This window comes from Elephantulus edwardii, unplaced genomic scaffold, assembly GCF_000299155.1.
Source record: "Elephantulus edwardii isolate Elephantulus edwardi_28Jun2011 unplaced genomic scaffold, EleEdw1.0 scaffold00065, whole genome shotgun sequence".
Lineage (NCBI taxonomy): Eukaryota > Metazoa > Chordata > Mammalia > Macroscelidea > Macroscelididae > Elephantulus > Elephantulus edwardii.
The window spans coordinates 10,647,982-10,656,736 of NW_006399815.1; the positions used below are offsets into that span (position 1 = coordinate 10,647,982).

The window sequence follows — 8,755 nt, forward strand, 5'->3', positions numbered from 1 at the left end:
TCAGTACCTTATGAGATAACACAGCAGAAGAAAGCAAACAGATGAGGGGAAATAGTTGTCATACTGCATGAAAATTATCAAGGAACTGAGGAAGAGAAGTTGAAAAGGTGCAGACATTTTTCTCAGAGGTGACCCAGAAAGTCTTCCCCTATAGCTCATGCCCTGAGTTCATACAGCCTTCTAACTTGAGAACATAAATTTCTATTTGTTAAAGCTACCTACTTGTGCTATTTCTATGATAGTAGCATTAGACAACTAAGACAAGACTGAAATAGAAAATAGAAACCATACATGAGTGGATCCTTCTCTAGCCTTGGCATAACAAAAGGCCTTCTCCCTGACATAAAGCCCAGAGACAGACAACAAAAGAATGAATAAGGCCCTCCAAACGGCGCCACCTTTGAAGCAGTCATGGTAGTTGCAGCGGTCACAGCTTGGTTGCTTCTGTCAGCTGCAGCCTCAGCACAGCGAAGGCAGGACTTCTATGACTTCAAGGTGGTTAACATCGGGGCAAGCTGGTGTCACTGGAGAAGTACCGCGGCTCGATGTCCCTGGTAGTGAATGTGAGTGTGGCTTCACAGACCAGCACTATCGAGCCCTGCAGCAGTTACAGCGGGATCAGTGGTGGGTCCCCACCACTTCAATGTGCTTTCCTTCTCCTGTAACCAGTTTGGACTAATAGCAACAAGGAGATTCAGAGCTTTGCTCGCCGAACCTACAGCGTCCCTTTCCCCATGTTTTAGCAAGGTCGCTGTCACCGGCACTGGTGCCCACCCTGCCTTCAAGTACCTGACAGAGACTTCTGGGAAGGAGCCCACCTGGAACTTCTGGAAGTACCTGGTGGCACCCCTGACAGGAAGGTAGCAGGAGACTGGGATCCAACTGTGTCCGTGGAGGAGATCAAACCTTGTGAGTAAGCTTATCCTGCGGAAGCGAAAAGATTTATAACCACTTTCCCTCCTCTCTCTATCCTCAACCTGCCCCGCCTTTGAATAGGGGACCACAGCTTACTCAAATGGTGCTTCCAAGGGAGAGAATTCTGACTTCTCCCTTCCTCTACTCCTCCGCAAGCTATACTGTTCCTCCTGTGGGGGGAAAAAGTCTAGGAATTGTATTCTTTGAGTCTTAGGTAACCATTTAAAATTCCAAGCTTTTGAGTGCTCTTGTGGAATAACAACACAAATGTCTACCAAATTAAAACATGGTAAAAAGAAGGGTATCAAGCAATAATCTCCTAACCAATGAAAACTCTCTAAGATGGAACCAATTCTTACTCACAGGACTGGCAGTGAGTGTTGAAATACCTGTGAAAGTGCCTAGGCAGTGTTAGTTAAATACAAGGCATTTAATAAACTGGTTTTTTCCATATAACTCCCCACAAAAAAATGAATAAATTTAACTACATAAAAAAATAAGAACCTGGCAAAAATTACAATAAATAAAGAAAATTTACAGACCTGGAGAAAATATTTTCAGTGTGTAACAAAGACAAAAGACTAATATCACTAATATATAAAGGACCCTTAAAAATTGAGGGACTCCAATAGGCATACTAGAAAGCCATGAAAATAGACAATCCACATAATCACACAGAAAGTAAATAAGAATGACTTTCAAACACATGAAAAAAATGTTCAGACATAAGTCAGAAATAGAGAAATGCAAATTAAAATAACATCAAAATGCTGTACCTTAACTATCAGAATAACAAAAATTTTTCAAAATCTCTGACAGTGTATCTTTTTAGTTAGGCTGTGGCAATGCATGAATGCATTGCTGGTAGGAATTCAAATGAATACAACTCTTCTCTAGGAAAATTCAGTAATAACTAATAAAATGACATATATATATATATATGCTGTGTAACCCAGCAATACCTAGCAATTCCTGCGAAAATAGATGAAATATTAGGAAAAATCTAAATGCCTATAGTTAGGACAGTTATACAGTAAAGTACTGTATGGCTGTTAAAAAAATCTCAGAAAAGCCCTAATAAATTTATTTTAAGTGATTTCCAAAACATCTTCATCAGCAAAATAAATAAGAATAATATGAGATTTTTAACCCATAGAATAAAATAAATATCCATGAGTCCATACTGATAAGAAATAATGAACCTATTAAAGAATATGGGTCCACATTGCTGATTTGTTCCTTTTGGGTAAAAAGAAAACTGCAGAACAGTTATCTATGATTTATTGTCCTTCCTACAAATGAAATAAAGAAAAGAAAATACATAGCTATTTGCTAGTATGTGAAACGAAATACCAGAAAAGCTAAACCAGGAACTAAAGAGACTGGTTACCTGCAAGGATAGGTGGGGGAGATGCAGAAAGAAGAGAGGAAAGAGGAACAGTGTAGCAGGAATGACACTAAAGTTTATATACATATGTATATATGCAGGTATATAGATAGCTCCAGCTCTGATGGCTTAATGGTAAGAAATTTATCCCGCCAAACCAAAAGTATGAGGTTCAAATCCATAAGCTGCTTTGCAGGAGAAAAATGGGCAGTCTTCTCCTGTGAAATTTACTGCCTCTGAAATCTGCTGGAGGGTAAACTTTGAGTTGGTACTCACCTGATGGTGCATTGCAACAATGTACATATGGAAACATATATAACATATATAGGTATACATATATGTATGTATGTATGTATGTGTGTGTGCAGCTCTGATAGTGTATTTTATAATGTATAGGGCTGTGATAAGCTAAAGGTTGTGCCTCTTTCGTGGTTTGAAACTACCTAGCTTTTGTATAGTTCTGACTCATAAAATCACACTATTATTTTACATAGCTCAAAGGTAATCAAACAGTGAAAACAAACTTGATGTGAGGAATGGGGAACCCAAAATGGAATATAAATGCTTACAAAGGAAGTAACAATTCTCTCTAACAAATGGGCAGCATAGCCACCCTGAGGATGTAGAGAACTCAGCTAAGTATGAAAAATCAATATCTTAATTGGATATCCTGAGGTTAAAGACAAAACAAACTGTACAGAAATACTGCAATTTAGTGAGGGAGTATGCGAGCAGTTCTGCATATGCTGGAAGTGAATAAGTAAACAAACAGAGAAGTAGATAATGAGAGTCCATTTTCCCTGTTGGAGAAGAAGTTATCAATAAGGAGAAAGGCTAAAAAGAACCCCGTGGTGTTGGCTTGGAATCAGAGGCTTCAGTATTCTGTGATTGTTTTTAATATATCTATACAGAGAGAGAAATTTATAAATATAGATGTGTGTGGGCAATGACCTATTCATGAAAATTTAAAAGGCCAAGAGTGTTTTTTATTTACTCATCTAGGGTAAACATAGTTAAGATAAACCATGAAATATCAATGAGCTTTCGATGAATGATCAATATTAGAAGTTGCTTTAATTTTAAGCATATATTTCCTCTGATGCTAGTGATAGAAAACATATCTGCTCCATGATGTACTGTCTCACTTAAAAATCTTGTAAACTGTTCTACTAAAATGAATAAAGATATTGATTCTCCTTCTGTTTTCCTTATTCATTATTTAACTCTCAGATGTCTAGCAAGTGATTTAAAAAGATTATGGCTTGAATCAAGTGCACCTTAGTCTTTAAGCTGACATCATTATTCCTTATCACTTTGGAGAGGTCCTTCATAGCAGATTTTCAATGAAATATGTCTTTTGATTTTTTTGGATTGCTGGTACCTGGAGTATTAATCATGGATCCAAGTAAGACGAACTTGTAGATAGTGTCAATCTTTTCTCTATCTACCATGGTGTTGTCTATTAGCCCAGTGGTGAGGATTGTGTTCTCTTGATAAAATGAAATAAGTACTCATTAGAGATTGACTTTGTTAACAGCTTCAGTTGGCTTGGATCCACAATCAAAACTCTTGGTACCAGCAGCCAGGAAATCAAAAGACATATTGCATTGGGAAAATATGCTGTCAGGGACCTCACCAGAGTACTGAAGAGCAGTGGTATCAGTCTGGAGACTAAGGTGCTCCTGATCCAGGTCATGGTGTTTGCAATTACTTGCTATGCATTAGAAAGTTGGACAATGACTAGAGGTGATTAAAGGAGAATTGATGCCTTTGAGCTGTGGTTCTGGAGAAGAGTACTGGCTGCTAGGAGAACAAACATGTTAATCCTAGAGAGGGTGAAACCAGGCTGCTCCTAGGAGGCAAGGATTCTGAAGCTCTGTCTGACAAAGAAGGACCAGTCTTAGAGAAGTACATCATGCTTGGGAGGGGGAGGGATGGTGCAAGAGCGGAAGACCCTGGATGAAATGGATTGACTCAGTGACTGGGGTAAAGGGGATGGGTGTGTCAGAGATAATGAGGTTATCTCAGGATAGAGTAGGATTCAGAGCTGTTGTACATAGGGTCACTATGAGTTGCAAGTGACCCAACAACACTTAACAACAACAATTGGAATGGTTAAAAATTATGAATCTAATAAAAAATAGACAGTTTGGCCCAAGGCTACACAATACTTTTTTTGATTTCTTGACTTGCTACACTATGCTGATTGGGCAAAGCTTTTGCAAGGGACCTCTTTACAGTGCTAAAGGACAGGATACCAGTTTAGAGACTTAAGTATGCCTGAGCCAAGCCATCGTATTTCTATTTGCTTCCTATTCGTGTGAAATTTGGACAATCCATAAGGAAGACAAAAGGAAAATTGATGCCTTTAAATTGTGATGCTGGTGAAGAGTAGTATTATGAACTACCAGAAGAAATACTTCCTCCAGATGGAGGAAGTACAACCAGTGTGTTCCTTTACGGATGGTAAGACTTCATCTCACATGCTTTGGCCATGTTGTCAAGAGGGAGCAGTCCTTGGAAAAAGACATGCTGAGAGAAGGAGAGGGTCAGAGAAAGAGAGGAAGACCTTCAGTGAGACGGATTAACATGGTCATGAGCCTGGCAGAGATCGTGAGGATGGTGCAGGATAGGGCATGGGGTCCCCCCTCCCTGTTTTTGTTGTCTCTTTTGTAGACTTTAGTTGTTTGTTTGCATGTAATCATTAATCATATATATTGTGTTTCATTCATGTGCACTATGTTTTGTAATAATCAAAGTCATATATTTTTATCTACATAAGTACCAGAACCACGTTTAGAACTAATGAGCCTATTCACAACACCTGAGTTTCTAATCCTTTAAGCAGAATGTTCTCCCATGTTTCATTCTCAAACAAAAGCATAGATAATGGGTGGTACTGCTTTCAGACAAGTAAGGGTACATGTGCTCAACTTCCTCCTCTGCCACTTTTTTGTCAGACAAGCAACAAAACCCAAGGCATAATTTAAGATTAGAGAGCTTGGCAGTATACTGTCTGGTAAACAAAGAGGTTGCCTGTTCAACCACATTCGAAACCAGAGAAATGCAAAGTGAAATGACATTTCACTTTAAAAAAAAAAAGAAGATCAGTTATCACTATTGCCACTGCTTCGTCTGACATACTTTGGTCATGTTGTAAGGAGAGACTGGTCCTTGGAAAGGGACATCATGCTTGAGAGGGTGGAGGGCAGGCGCAGGAGGGAAAGGCCCTCCATGAGGTGGATTGATTCAGTGACTGGGGTAATCGGGATGGGTGTATCTGAGATGGTGTGATTGGCACAGGATAGAGCAGAGGTTAAGGCTGTTGTACATAGAGTCGCTATGAGTCACAAGCGATTCGATGAAACATAACAACAACAATGACGACGACAACAACAACAACAATGGCTCTGCTATATCTATCCATGTTCCTCTGTTGTTTATAGGGTTCTAGAAAGATTTATAATGTCAGTGATATCACCTTAGTTGCTTCCACAATCACTATATTTGGTACCAGCAATCAGGAGATCAGGAGATATATTCTACTGGAAAAGTGTGTAATCAGGGACCTCTCCAAATTATTGAGGAACAATGATGCCAGTTTGAGGACTAAGGCACACCTGATTCAGGCCATGATGTAGTCAGTCATGTACTGTGCTTTTGAGACCTGGAAAAGAATACTGAATATGACTGCTAGAAGAACCAATAGATATGTCTTGGAGAAGCTACAGCCAGAAAGCTCCTTGGAGGCAAAGCTGATGATGCTTTTTCTCACATACTTTGGGCATGTTGCTAGGAGAGCCTGTATCAGATGCACCTTAGTCTCCAGATTGACATCATTGCTCTTCAGTAATCTGGAGAGGTCTCTGACAGAAAACTTTTCCATTGCTATATGTCTTTTAATTTCCTGGCTGCTGGTGCCAAAAGTGTTGACTGTGGAGCCAAGCTTACTAAAGCTGTTTATAATCTCAATCTATTCACCATCCATCACAATGCTTTTAGAGGTCAAATTTACAATGTTGCCTCTAGAGGAAGGCTTTCTTTCTGTGTGTCTTCTGGTTCTAAAAACCTAAATCCAAAAGATATGCTGCACTTCTAGTTCTTTCTTATTGTAACTGAGCTCCTTCCTCTGCTAACTTCTCTCTTTCCTCTGATCTCTTTTAAGGCAAAAACTGATGCAGGCCACACCTCAGGGGAATCCCTCTTAAAACAGTTCAGGGCTGTGAACTGCATCCCACTGTAATCCCTTTATAACTGATTAGCTGAACATAGTTGGGCATGATTACATCATTATATTATCATTTTGTGTGGTTGAATTGGACCCTCCAGAGAGTTTTCCAGGGCTACAAATCACACAGAAGAGATTGCAAGTTTTTCTCCTGAGGAGCCGCGGGTGAATTCAAAGCATTTTACATAACTGCCTCTATTTCTGCCTCATTCATATCATTGTTATTGTTGTTGTTGACTTCCAGTCGAGTTGAGCATGATTCATAGTGACCCTATAAACAAAAGGTCTGAAGTCTTTTTATAACTATTGTCATTTATCAAAGTTCATAGAGTTTCCAGAGAGAGGCATATTGTTTCAGAAATGAATGCCACTCCTGCTTCCAATCCTGTCTTAAACTGGGAGCTCCACCAAACATTTCCCACTATAGGTAACCATTATGGCATTTGACACCCGAATGAACAAGGTTCAGCATCACAGCAACCCCAGGTTACTGAGAAGAAGGTCCCTCCAAAATATAATAACACTGACTTTTAAATAAAAAGGCCCTCCCCAAGGTCTTGTTGACTCTAAACAAGAGACTTAAATAAAAACCCCAACATAGTACATTTTTGTTGTTATGTGTTGTTGAGTCACCTGTGACATACAGTGACCCTAGGTACAGCAGCTCTGAAACCTTCCCTGTCCTGAGCTAGTCTCACTAATTCTGACACACCAACCCCCTTTGCCCCAGACATTGTATCAATCCATCTTATCTGAGGTCTTCCACTCCTGTGCTGTCCCTCCACCCTTCGGAGCATGATGTCCTTCTCCAAGGACTGATTTCTCATGGCCACATGCCCAAAGTATGTGAAAGGGACTTTCAAAATCCTAGCCTCCAAGGAGAGACTTATTTGTTTCCTTGGCAGTCCATGGTATATTCAAGACTCTTCTCTAGCACCACAACTTGAAGGCATCTATTCTTTTTCTGTTATCTTTAGTCATTGTCCAGCTCTCTGAAGCATAACAAGTAATTGTGAAGAGCATGTCATGAATTATGTGCACTTGGTCTGTAGACTGACATTGTTGCTTTTTTAGCACTCTGGAGCGGTCCCCGACAGTAGATTTAACCAGTGCAATTTGTCTTTTCATTTAGTGTCTGCTGGTGCAAATTAGTATCATAGACATTAGGATTTACAACCTATAGGGTACTTTTATAATATTGAGAATCATGGCCTAACCAAGTTGACTCATACTTTGCCGGGAAGGGGAATTCTTCAATAAGTGCTTAATAAGTATTTGAATAACTCAGCTACTAGTTCATTACCTTCCATTTGGAGCCAACTCTTAGCTGATCCTCCAGGAGATTTTCTATAATCCCCACAAGAGGATATGGCCCTCTTTCACCCTTGGACCATCTGGTGGATTTGAACTGCTAGAGAAGTGGCATCTTTGATTTAGCAGAGCAACTCCTTATAGACTACACTACCAGAGCTCTCCAAGTATTTATTATTGAACAAAAATGGACGTTTATAAACTTAGCCTAGCAGGGCAAATAATAAGGAAGCTTACCTGCCTGAAATTTAACCTTAGATATTTTCACATTTCTTTGTGGGTTGTTTTTTTTTTTTTTCCTTCCCTCTTTTTAGCTTGAAGAAGTGGCATCTTTGTAAAATTCGTAAGGCCAAATATATTTTCTGGCAGATTATATATACCTATATTAAAAATATTAAAGATGAACTATGCACTATCAGTGAACTTTTAATGAATGATCATAATTAAGGGCAACTTCATTTTAAGATGCAAAGACTTCTCTGATACTACTGATAAAAAAAAGAAACAGCCCGCTAAATGCTTTACTGTCTCTTTTAAAAATCTTACCTTTAGTTTTAAAACATACCATCAGGGATTTATTTACATTCCTTTCCCCTTTTATGGATTTCTGACTGCAGTTAGCACCTCATTTTGTGAGGACTGTCTTGAACTCGACAGGATTGTGGGTGATTAGACGTGTGTTATCTCTGCGAACCACACAGGCAGAAACATAAAGGCTCTCAAAACAGTGCCTCCCAAAGCCTCTTGTCTCCCAGGGTTAGTTTTTCATCTTTCCCTCATCAGATAGGAATGAATACTCCAGATATCACCTCTGTAGGGATTTCTGTGGAACAGCTTTCAACTACCCACTACGGGCAAGACTCCTTTCTGAGAGCTGTGCATGAAGTCAACTTCTGGAGGGGTGTGATACCTGA

At 39.4% G+C, this 8,755-nt stretch overlaps 1 pseudogene; it reads left to right on the plus strand.

Moving 5' to 3' along the window:
* Window positions 1-411: 411 nt before the first annotated feature.
* On the plus strand, window positions 412-948 carry LOC102864596 (annotated as a pseudogene).
* Window positions 949-8,755: the final 7,807 nt, after the last annotated feature.